The sequence below is a fragment of the Dromaius novaehollandiae genome, chromosome 1 (assembly GCF_036370855.1).
Source record: "Dromaius novaehollandiae isolate bDroNov1 chromosome 1, bDroNov1.hap1, whole genome shotgun sequence".
NCBI lineage: Eukaryota > Metazoa > Chordata > Aves > Casuariiformes > Dromaiidae > Dromaius > Dromaius novaehollandiae.
Genome location: NC_088098.1, coordinates 136,860,428 through 136,872,028, shown reverse-complemented (window position 1 = coordinate 136,872,028; position 11,601 = coordinate 136,860,428).

Here is an 11,601-nt window from a genome sequence, read left to right as displayed (position 1 = left end):
GTCCTTGAGAGATCTTACTGAAGTTATTTCATCTCTCTGTTCCGGTTCCCACCTTTCCTAAATCACCTTTGTTACAGGATTTTTTGAAACCTTTTAAAAGTGCAAAACTTTAATGGCTTGAAATGTGAGCAGATAAGAATTGTTCTCTTTTAGCAAGCATGTTTTTGAGAGATGGTGGACTCAGGTCTTCTTATGGTGAGAAATTGCGAGCATTCAGCATTGTCCCAAATGTTCACAAGAAAGGTTATTTCAGATTGTCAAGATCTACAAAGAAGGTGCCCAAATTTAAGAGGCACCAGAAATAGTAGGTTCCCTTGTCATACCAAGAGCATCTATATCCATCTGTAGTACAAACACAAAGGGAGAAACATCTCTAAAACCGTAGCAGTGGCTTGATGGTGAAAGCACTTCGGTGGGCCCTTCACCTGACTTCTTCAGGGAGAAGGACTGGACTGTGGACTATGCTGCACAAACTCCTTGGGCATTTTACACTCGTCAGTGATTTTTAGATTTACAAGTTTGGATTAGGAGCATAAACTAAAGCTCCATTTTAAACATTTAAAAGCTTAACTGAAAGTGATTCTGCCAACCTGTTCTAATAGTGCCAGTCTAGTCTGCTCTCCTGTAGGTATAAGAGGTATAAGGATGGCTCTGGTGGATGAGAAGATATCATGAGAAAGGTCTATCTAACCTTGGAACAAGCAAGAACAATAGTTGTACAATATATTTTTATGATATTCTAAAATATTTAAGATGGAAATCACTTCAAAACTTCAAAATGTAGGAACTTTGCAAAATTATGTACTATGGCAATAATCCAGTCTTCAAGCACTGGATAAAAGTTGGCAGGAATTAAAATCTAGGCTTATTGACTTAACTGCCCTATAGTAAAAAGCATATTCAGGACAGCAAACAGCACTTATGCTCTCCTTTTATTATGTAAGTATCCTTATGTGTAACAGGAAAACTTTGTTGTGAGAGGCACAGCCAACTTTTTGGTAAAAGCCCCTAGCCCAGATAATTCAACTACCTTAATAGAAAAGGACAGAGACCAGCCTAGAGACATGACATCCCTCACTCAGTGACCCCCAGATCGAGAGGTAGGAACACTCGCTAGGAGACAGATATTCAGAGATTATCACAGCTAACAGAGCTGTAATTATTTACTTCCTCTGACCATCTGCTCCATGGTTCCCTGGTTCCTAGACTAGATCTCTGTTCACCAGATTATGTTCAATACTAGGTAGCCATTGCCATTCATGGTTTACCCAGGTATGTAGTTCAATGTCTTCTACAATGACAACTCAAAAAGCAGATTTATAATCTGAAACTACAGGAATATACCCAGTATCACCCCTTTCATTTCAGATAATGGCACAGAAATGCAAGTTTCAAAATCTGAACTTTTACCCTCAGTTTATTATCTGCATTATGAAAAATGCCATCATTTCTCCACTGTATGTTTTTACCCTTTGTGACTTGTTGCTTGCAGGTATTGTGTCCTGCATCTGGGTGAATCTCCGTTTACTGATGGTGCAATAAATCTTTGATAGTATTCCAAATCAAGGAACTGCATTTATTGTTATCAAATTATATTAATTTGTATAGTTTTGAGACATGTCAAAGAACAAGGCTAATGTGTGCCGCTATGAGTTATCTATGCTATCTGGTAAACAGCATCAAACAAGCTCCTGGGGCAGAAACAGTGCACGGGGTGCAGAACCCAGGTCACAACCTGTGCTTGTCAAAGGCATGCAATCTCTTTGGAAGAGAGAGAATGTATTTCTTAATGGAATTTTACAGAGTGAGATTTCATAATACAGGTGGTGAGGTGTTCACAAAAACCTCGAGCAAGACAATGGGCTTTGTTAATCACAAAGGGTGGAGAGGCAGGTTAGCTAGTTTGGAGAGTATCATTTCTTCTCCATGACAACCATAAATAAATAAAATGATATCACTTAGTTATTTTATTATATAACTAGTGGTAAGAACACTAAATAACCCATGGTAATATAAACAAAAGCTTTGCTACATCCCACATATCAGCTGTCATGCAGTTTTAACTCTATTTGTAAGAATCTGTTTATTGGCTAAAGAGAGACCAGCATTTGACACCAGCAATAAAAGCTGCATTTCCCAATATTTTGTACTTGAGATGCCTGACCTTAGAATTGTCAGTAACTGTCCTTAGGTATAGTATCAAGATCAGTCAAATTTTTTGTCTCTCTCTCTCTCTCTCTCTCTCTCTCTCTCTCTCTTTTTCCTAAGAAGCCTTTCTTTTTCTTAAACGCTAGTGCACGGCTGACAGTCATCCTTGACGTTGATTGTCAGGTTGATTTATATTAACTGGATCAGAGGGAGAGTTTTCCTACATGGTTCCCTGTGGGATATGTCACTGACTTTTGTAACAACAACTGCTATCATTTTTAGGAACTGCTTTCACCAGGCCTACAGCAAAGATGGTAAATAACAGTGACTGCACACACTAATGCAGTGTTTCTTGACTGCAGGTCTGTCATCATGAATCTACGCCTGCAACAAGCATTTATGACTTTAGTGGAAACACCTTCAAATAACTTTGTCCAGTACTGAAGATAAAGAAAAGGAAAAAGAGGGAGGGAAGAGCAAACTTTGTGAAGCTTTGGGCTGGATTAATTAATGACTTCTCAGTGACTCACTCATATCCAGGAGCTAAGAGCTTACATTAATTTCTTTTCTAATGTCAAATATTGGACATTTCATGCATCTATCATCACAGCACACTGCATCTAAGTGCTAGGCACAATTAACTGTTTAAATACTGATCTCTTAAAAAATCCAAACAGTCATTATATAAACATAATTTGTGAGTGAAAAGATAAATCTTTCACCCATTTTCAGCTCCTTAATATTCTTGAAAGGTAGATTAGAAGTTACGTAAATTCAAGGAAGTATTATAAGTCCTTTGATCCTGAGGTGTCACACAGATGCTAGTTCATTGGTAGTATGGAATAGGTATTCTGTTCTTTGCAGAAGTAATACCAAATATGTATTTGAATAACTGGAGAGCCATGAAAATTTTGTTAATATTGGATTTTTACCTCAGCAATGTACAGATGTGAAGTCATTGTAAGGAAAATAGAAAATGCATGAGAGAAGTAACTATTGGACGTGAGAAAATGACAGGAAACTTTTGTAACAGAAAGGTCACCCAGTAATTAAATTGCAACCTGTGGTAAAGATATAGCTAAGATTTTGAAAAATAGGGTCATAGGATCCTTTTTCAAGTATCTATGGAATCATATTACAATTGCTTTAAAGGGAATTCATCCAAAAAAACAGTTTCCCTTTCCCCTTACACCATCATTGCTCTAACTACATTACTGTTAATTGTTTTTCTAACATTTGTTTAATACATATTATAATGATGATGTTTTGGTTTTAGTTGCATTGTGAGATGCAACATAGACTTGTGCAGAAAGCCAATTTGAAGTGCTTTGGTGTAAACAGCACATAGACGACGCAGCAATGTTGCAAGCCTTTCATTGCTACCCAGTCCCTGTTCCCAGTGCCCTCTGTGGGCTAGTACAACTGGTCATGGGGATCTGGGGCTCTGGCATGGCTGTCTCACACAGACCCCAAATTTTGATGTCAATAAGAGGCAAGGTCATGCAGCAAGGCAAGCATGGTCGTCCAAGAGGTTGGATCTCAATTCCACGAGGAGCAGAGTTGCCCAGCCCCACTTAAGGTATAATCCTTGATCCTGGCAGCCTTTGCTGCTCAGAGCCCCAGTATCATCTTTCCAAGGATGCTAAACTGTGGGTGCCAGTCAGTTGACTAAACAGAGACAGTGACATGGGAGATGTGACACAGTGCTGTGGGACACCAACATCCTCATGGAGAAACAATGGGGAGGCAGGTAGGGACCCCTCGGGACCTGTGTTTCAGCAACTGAATTGAGCCCTGTGCATCAGCAGACAGATTTCAAGCACTAATAATCAAGAGTAGTAGGTTTGGGCAACTATCTGAAGATATGCATCAAAAATTCTGTCCTATTATAAGCCAGCTGACTCACTGGGTCTCCATCTGTGCAAGATTTTGTGAGAAGAAGGGAGGAGGAGAAATGATCTTATAAAAATGCAAAGAAAACAAACACAATATGGGACTTTTTAAAATTGCAGTAACATGCTCATCCTTGTATCGCTAGAGTTTTCTGTGGCACACATCCTTTCCCTTAGCACCCTCTAATAACTGGGTACAGTAAGATACAATGGTGATTAAGTCGAAACATTAGGACTGAGTCCCACTGCTCTTAGATAAGGCTTTATTCATTTACAGGCTTCTGTATTGTCTAATATTTCCTGTGTCAGAAGGTGTTTGAATATTGTTAGAGATGTGAGAGAAGCAGTGGGGCCAAGGGAGTAACAAATAAATGTTATCAATGAACAGAAGCTTTTCCACTGGCCTGAGCAGACCAGGAGACCCCCCAGAGGAGTGTAGACATAGGCATGACTCTTTTTGGCTCTCATGTTCAGCTATGCATATTGGCATGCACAGGCTTCTTTGCCTTCTTCCCTCTCTTCCTTTCCCCTCAGCCATCTTTTACATCTGGAGGAGTGAGCTCACTTTTACTCAGCATATATTGCAGAGATGTACCCTTTTTCATCAAATACTGTCATCTTCAGGATGTAATCATTTGTGTACATACAGAGAAACTTCATCTGAATATCATCTAAAGTAATGTATCTGAGCAAAAGCTTCTGGAGACTTACTTAATGCCTTGACTTAACTATCCATGTAGAAGTAAATTCAACAAAGCTGGGGTGTGGGTAATGTCTGTTCATGCACAGACGGGACAGCCAATGGCACCTTTGAACATGTACCTGTTTCTGTATATGCTTATATTATAAAATGGCTAATAGCTCCGGTCAGCTCTCCCAGTGGTGGAAAATGTCATTAAATGAGTTCATCATCTTGAGAGAACTACATTGGATGGAGTTCTCAGCAGTAGTGTCATCTGTGAAGTTTTGAAGAGTTTTATCTAAATAATTTCAATGCAGGGTTTGATTCTTTTGTAGTGGGATTGGTGCATTGAAGTGGAAAATGTGTAAACCAAACTACAGTTTGTGACTTGATGACTACATGACAGTAGTTGATATGGTAATGAGCTGCCTTCTGGTAATTCTTTACAATAAGTAGCAAAACATTCCTAATTTCTCCTCTGTAGTGTAATAGTTGCATTAGTCACAATTAATTACACAGTTGCTCCCATGAGTGTCAGACTTACATTAATTGTATAACGATTTATTTGGCTTCCCATGATGCAGTAGCTGGGGTGGTGTGCAACAGTTTAAAACCACTAGTAGAAAAAAATAATACAATTTCTTTCTAAAGTGCTTTTGTCTTAGGCAGAAGAGAGGTTTTAATTTGTGTGGGGTGTATGGCTTGCTCTTTCTGGCTTCCCTGAGGAAGGTACACACTTCCATGAACAGGGTACAAGTGAACTCTGTGCATGTACAGTTTATCACCATAACAACAACAAATACAGAAGCACCCCTTACCATTCCTATGCAGTAACAAGCAGAGTCCAGTACAGGAAGAACACACACACTATACTACAACAGGAAAAGAGGAAGTCTTATCCTCCAGAGATATTTTCTATGACTCTCCTTTCTACAAGCAACATTCTCTCCCACTTTAGATGTACAGTACAAAACATAAGTTTAATATCAAAGCCAGAGGACTGGCAGACGAGGAGAAGATGTGAAACATGTCTTGGGAAGGAATCGATCCACTTGGAAATATTTTGCCTATGAACTAGAGTAAGAAATGGTATCTCTTTTGTATCTACATTTGCAAACAGTGATGGTCTTCAATTGAAAGATACATGATACAAAAAGTTAGTCTCCTTTTGGTACTGCATATAATACTTTGGTACCCCGACAGTACCATTCATTCCATTCAGTGCTATCCACCTGGCCTCAAATCCAGAGGCACCACAGAATCACAGAATAGCTGGGCTTGGAAGAGATCTCTGGAAATTGTCTGGTCCAACCCCCCTGCTATAGCAGAGTCACCTAGAGCAGGTTGCTCAGGACCATGTCCAGTGTAGTTTGGAATATCTCTGAAGATGGAGACTCCACAACATCTCTCTGGGCAACCTGTTCCAGTGTTCAACCACCCTCACAGGAAAGAAGTGTTTTCATATGTTCGGAGTGAATTTCCTGCATTTCAGTTTGTGCCCATTGCCTCTTGTCCTCTCACTGGGCACCACTGAGAAGAGTCTGTCCCTGTCTTCTTTACACCTTCCCATCAGGTATTTATGCACATTGATCAGATCCCAATGGACCCTTCTCTTCTCCAGGCAGAACATTCCGACTCTCTCAGTATGTTCTCCTATGACAGATGCTCCAGTCCTTTAATCACCTTTGTGGCCCTTTGCTGAACTCACCCCAGTAACTCCTTGTCTCTCTTGTGCTGGGGAGCCCAGCACTGGATGCAATCCAGGTGTGGTCTCACCAGTGATGAGCAGAGGAGAAGGATCCCCTCCCTTGAACTGCTGGCAATGCTCTGCCTAATGTAGCCCAGGATGCCGTCGGCCTACTTTGCTGAGAGGGCTCATTGCTGGCACATGTCCAGCTTGGGTTGGACCTCTGAGTCCTTCTCTGCAAAGCTGCTTTCCAGCTGGTTGGCCCCCAGACTGTTCTGGTGCAAGAGGTTTTTCCTGCCCAGGTGCAGGACTTGGCACTTCCTTTGTTGATCTTCATGAGGCTCCTGTCTGCACGTTTTTCTACCCTGTCGAGGTCCATCTGAATGGCAGTGCAATCCTTTGGTGTATCAGTCACTCCTCCCAGTTTTGTATCATCTGTAAACTTGCTGAAGGTGCATTTTGTCCCATCATCTATGTCATTAGCAAAGAAGCTGAACAGGATTGGCCCCAGTATTGATCCCTGGGGTGCACCACTAGTAACTGGACTGCAACAGGGTTTTGTGCCACTGATCATAGCCCTCTGAGGTTGGCCACACAGCCAGTTCTCAATCCACCTCATTGTCCACTTGTCTAGTCTGTACTTCAACAGTTTGCCTATGGAAATGTTGCAGGAGACAGTGTTGAAAGCCTTGCTCAAGTCAAGGTAAGTGACATTCACTGTTCTTCCTCATTCACCAAGCCAGTCATCTCATCACAGAAAGTTGACAACAATTTCACCTTTGTAAATCCATGCTAACTACTCCCAGTCACCTTCCTGTCCTTTAAATGTACGGAAATGGTTTCCAGCATTAGTTGCTCCATTACCTTCCCAGGGACTGAGGAGAGACTGAGAAGCCTGTACTTCCCCAGATCCTCCTTCTTGCCCTTCATGAAGATGTGGGTGATACTTGCTTTATTTCTGTCCTCAGAAACCTCTCCTGATTGCCATGACCTTCCAATGGGTAGTCCCAGCGGGTTTTTAAAAATCATGTAGCAATTCAGAAACAAAGAACTTAAGCAACTAGTTTTGAGTATTCTCCACATTAGCTATGCAGTAGTCATTTGTCCCAGACAATGCAGAAAGAACGATGAATATTAGAATTTTGTTTTACTAAATCACACATTTATTAATTTATTATGTTTAGGAAATATTCACCAATAAAGTATCCCGTATGAGGCATTTTCCCTTCTGCACTCTGGTTCACCCATGTTGGAATCAACTTCTATACTCTTCAGCAAGTTGCCTTACCACTGCTGGGATTCTCTCACCCTGTTTTCACATACTAGTTGAAGGAACTGGCTCTTCATGGTAAGAGGTGATTGGTGCTCTATGCCTTTTTCCCACTCTTCATTAGGCCATGTGAATAATGATTATACTTCTAATTCATCTGCAAGCAAGCATCTAGCCTAGATAAACTGCAGCAGCACAAACTCATCACAACTTCTATTCTTGGACTGATTTCCATTTAGTTGAGAGTCAAAGAGTTTTCTTTGCTGTTAATTAATAGGATGTTTGCAGGAAGATCCCCAAATCCATTCTTGCTTTGGTCCTAAAGGACTGACAATGGCTAGATCTTTGCAGTGCAAATTACATGTTGGAGAAGAAGTACGGAAATTAAAGTTTTGGTGTTGATTATGCATACAGAATAAGGAGTGCAGTGAAAGCCATGTTGTCAGTTGTACCTATCTAATGTTGGCTGGGTTTATGTAGCTTATCTTTAAAAGCTTCTCTCCTCTTTCAATCCTGGGAGAAAGAATACCATTTCCAAGACAATGTGACCAGTCTTTCTTCCAGTCTTTGTACCATGAAAATGCCCAGTGATTTCATCTCACATTTTTGCATACAATCAGAATGCAGAACTGAGCGCAAACATCTGACTGTAAATCACTAACAAGATCAAGAGGGTTTCTTTTTTTCCTCATACTTCCTTTCTTGTCCTCATCCTGCCCTTCACTACATTACCTGCAGCTAATATGGCATGCTGGGATTTTTGCACTTTATGTCATATTTGTGTCCATATGGCTACTCAGTCCTTCCTCCCATGATCTGGCTGGATTCTGTCCGCCCCAACATTCAATCTTTCTTTATAAGGCAGAAAGAAAGTATTGGAAATGTCTGAGAGAACTAGATACTGAAAAGACACTGGAGCAAAAACAAGAGGCAGGACTTGCACTGACCTCTTCTTTATAAGATGGGTGAAAGGCTCTGAGGCTATTTCTAAAATTGTTTTTATTACACATATGGAAATCCTGGATGCCTGTTCATCTGCATTCAGAGTATAGCCACAATCTTCTTTGGCTGTCCAGCCCACTTGACCACAGTGCAGACAGGGAAGGAGAGAAAGGGGGTGTGTTAGTGTGCGTCAAAGCCTAGCCTTGATGTGAGATCATAATGTGCCCAGCACAGCACACATAGATCTAAGAACTGATCTCCTAGAAATGTCCTTGGAAGTGCTCCCAGATTCCCCAGACTGTATTTGTGAGGTGGATTAGATTCAGGTTTAGGTTTGGGGTTAGCATTGGGATTAATAACACCAGATAATTAATGTGTTTTGGAAGTCATACAGAGCTAGAGTGAAGCCTGGTGCCAGAAGGGAAGAATGGCTGATGGATAGCTCTGCAGAAGATAGGGATCTGTAGATTATGACTGAAGTAACATTTGGGATTAGGACTTAGTTTAGGACATCAAAGTATAAGAGCTAGCCTGATTTCTAGACTCTGCAAGAGGTGATGGAATAAGCTAGATGAGTTTGAAGAGTAAGTTTTATTGCTTTGACAGTCCAGGCCTGCACTTCTGCTGTATAACGGTTAATTTTAGGGTTAGGGGTAGTGTTCATCAGGATAGTATGTGAGCTGGTGCCATCAAGAGTTAGTAGTGTATTTCAAACCTAAGCTCCAAATCAAAATCCAACTGCAAAACCACAGATTTCAGTCAATACCATGTGACTAAAACATTTTTCAACCTTGCCACCACTAGCTCTTCATGTTAAACCACTGGGCTTTATAATGCAGAAATAAATATTCATGTACTATGTTTAAACAAATCCAAGTTCTAATGTGAATCTAAAATTTGCCTTATCCTAATATAGGGCTTCTATTATGAACCATAGGGAACTAACCCCTTGCTCTGCCTTAGTGGGCTTAACAACCAGAATAGCTCTTCTATGTATACTTTCTCAAAATATGTCCTTAACCATAGCCTTCAGCTACAGACCAAGGATTCAAATCTAAGTACCATGTCATTAACCCCGTTTTCCCAGTTTCTAATCTTGCAACATTACTATTTGGTTTTACCTACCAAACTCAAGCCTAACACCATTCCATTTATTATGTTGCCAAGATTTCTGAGGAGTCACCAAGGAAATTGTTCTTCAATTCCTTTTATCCAAAATACTGACTTAAATCCCACACAAATCAAGACATATTTCCCATGGCCTAGTGATAGCAGCACTAGTTTCAAATGATCCCATTAAAAAGCAGTGCTATAATCTCTATGGACTGAAATGAAAAGCGTACCCATAAATCATTGAAGGCTTAATGCCCAGTATCTTTGACATGCTACTGAAAGAAACAAGTCACCATTATAGCTCAAACAGCCTTTCAGAATCCAGCCTAAATGAAAAGAAAAAAAAAAAACCCCTCTCTTAGACTCTCTTTTCAAAAGCCTCAATATTTTAAGGCTTATAGTAAGTCTTTAACATCTTGGGTAAAGATCTAATGAGTCTTTAGATTCCAACCAGTCAGGATAAGGGACAGGAAGGGTAAAGTAGTTTAGTTAACAGGGCCCCAGGATTAAACTGAGGGCAGGTGTTATTCGGGATTATAGCCTTTGTGTAGTCCAAGGGATTCAGTGCACACCAACACGTGCTGCTGTTCAACCTCAGTTGTCACAAGCCAGTTCCTAACCTCAAATAATGCACTAGGGACCTCTACCAGCAACAAAACTGAGTCCTAACCTTATTCCAAATGTTAAAACTAACTTTAAAACCATAGTCTAGTGACCCCTGCAACTGCAAAATTATTCTATGCTATTTGATCCTACCTGAGTTAGTCCTCATTTTATCCCAGTGACCACCATATCACAGTGAAGTGGCCTTTCTCTGACTCTGAATATTTGTCTCGCTGTAACCAACATTTAGCACCCAACTGTGCCCCTTGGTGCTTGCTGCATCATGGATGAAATCTAACTCATCAGCCACTTTCCGTTGGTTATGAATGTAACTGTAACTCTGACTAAGCCCTAGCTTCAAGCTTGTCCCTGATACAGTCAAAGACAATAAAAATCACAGGTAACCATTTTGCCTTGCCAGCACGAGTTTCCTAACCCTGCAGTATCAGGCAATGATTCTGCCTTTTTAGACAATTTGGTCCTGAAACCGAATTCCAGCCTAACATCATGAACAAGTGATTCTTAAAAAAACAGAAAATTAACTATAAATCTTGACTTCTGAACAACTTTTAACAATATTCTTCCTCCTAACCATGTGACATGTTGCATGCAGCAATAAATCTCATCAGCAAAATCTTCTAATCCATAGCCAGCTCTAACCAATATTAGCATCATACTCCTTTGACATGGAAAAGCACAGCCAGCCACATGCTGGTTCTCCCTTACCTTTCACTAGCCCAGGGTGCAATGTAGGACATTCACATCCTGCTTTTCCACACCTGATCCCCAGCTTTAACTCTTGCCTTATCACGATAGTGCAGAGCCTTGGACTGACTGTCGTTTGCTTCTTGGTGACCCCAGCCCTCATTCTAGCCATGTTGTACTAGGAGTGTATCATAATTCACATAACTACATCAACCCTTCCTCTGATGAACCTTCACCCTAAACCAAACCTATCCTTAACACTGTATTCTGATGACTATTATCAGTGCTAAGCAGATGTCATTTGTTGCTGCCAACATCCACCATACCAAGTAACAATGGTAAATTTTGCTACTTGATCCTTGCTGTCCCCAAAACTGGTCCTAATTTCACCCTACAATGACAAGCATTTCACTACACTCTTATCACCTCTCCTGGGATCAAGCTATAAACTGTATTCCTCAATTTCCATTGTCCTGAACCTTAATCTTTAAAGCTAAATCTAACCTTCCCTCCAACATCACAGTCTAGCAATCCTTGTAAAACATAGAAGTAACATTAT